The sequence below is a fragment of the Odontomachus brunneus genome, unplaced genomic scaffold (assembly GCF_010583005.1).
Source record: "Odontomachus brunneus isolate Ranch 3 - 2012 unplaced genomic scaffold, Obru_v1 Obru_scaffold_343, whole genome shotgun sequence".
Taxonomy (NCBI): domain Eukaryota; kingdom Metazoa; phylum Arthropoda; class Insecta; order Hymenoptera; family Formicidae; genus Odontomachus; species Odontomachus brunneus.
In genome coordinates this window covers 82,938-84,172 of record NW_022639793.1, presented here as the reverse complement: position 1 = coordinate 84,172, position 1,235 = coordinate 82,938, and positions in this window count along the sequence as shown.

Genomic DNA, 1,235 nt, shown 5'->3' with positions numbered 1-1,235 from the left:
CGCCCAGCGCGAACACTTTTAATAATCGCGGCTCTTCGGTTATACTCCGCACTTGGTTTCAACATTGCGACTGTTTCGAGGTTATGTACATGCGATGGTTTAGTGCGTCAAGCTATTTGAACGCTAATCGCGATATCTACCAATGGTATAGAACGGCGAAAATTTCAAATTAAATTTTATCCGGATTTTGGCGCCGCACCCTGTATATTGTTGGATATGCTCATATCTGATCACTTCGCATTCATATGTACAATAGGATTTGATGGTATCTGATTCGATATAATTTGATTTATTTCAACAGATTAGATACTATTCTTTTAGAAGTAACCCAGATAGCTACACCTGAACGAGTAAATTTCGCGCAAAATTTGCTATCAAGTTTTTATGGCTAATGGACAACAAATTTGATGCAGAATCTATCCTTGGTAAAAAAGTTGATAGAGGACGATAGAATAAAATTCTATCGTTCTATCGTTTTCTATCATTTTGAATATGGATTTTGGTTCGTGAATTCACAAATTTGAATAGTATTCTATTGTATACGATAGAATACAATAGATAGTGATCGAATTTTTATCGTTAGTTTCCTATAAAATACGAAATCGTTATAACTAAATAAAATACGATAAAATACGATAGAATTTATATCTGAACTAGCGTGCGAGAACGATGCAGCTTAAAGAAAACGATTCAAATTGATAGCGCTATAAATTCTTTTGTCAAACTGCTACCAAATATGTATCAAAGCTAGCTGTCTGATAACTTGTAGCAAATTTGCGCCCAATTTGTAATTTATTTTATAATATTCTCTATTATATAGAGTTTGACGTAAGCTGTATCGATAACAAAAAATGCATAAAACATTAAATTGGAAGGAATGGTCCAAGTCATTTTGTAAATAACCACATAAACTTTAGAGATATTAAATAAAATAGATAGGCGAATTAACGCGCGTATTTGCTAGATACGTTATAATATATTGTGAACACTATAAGTACACTTTATATAAGCATAAATTGTAAGAACATCGTTGGAGTCATTGGAGTCACCGCGTGCGCGCTCAATCGTCAGATTAAGCAACATTTTAACTCAGTCAGGATATGGATGAGTGACCGGAATACCGCTTCGAATTCGAAATTATCGAGGAAGGATTCGCGAAAGTTGTAGAGAGTGTTTGACAATCTTCGGTTCCTAGCAGTTATGAGACATGAGAAAATTAGAAATTAGTTTTTTTT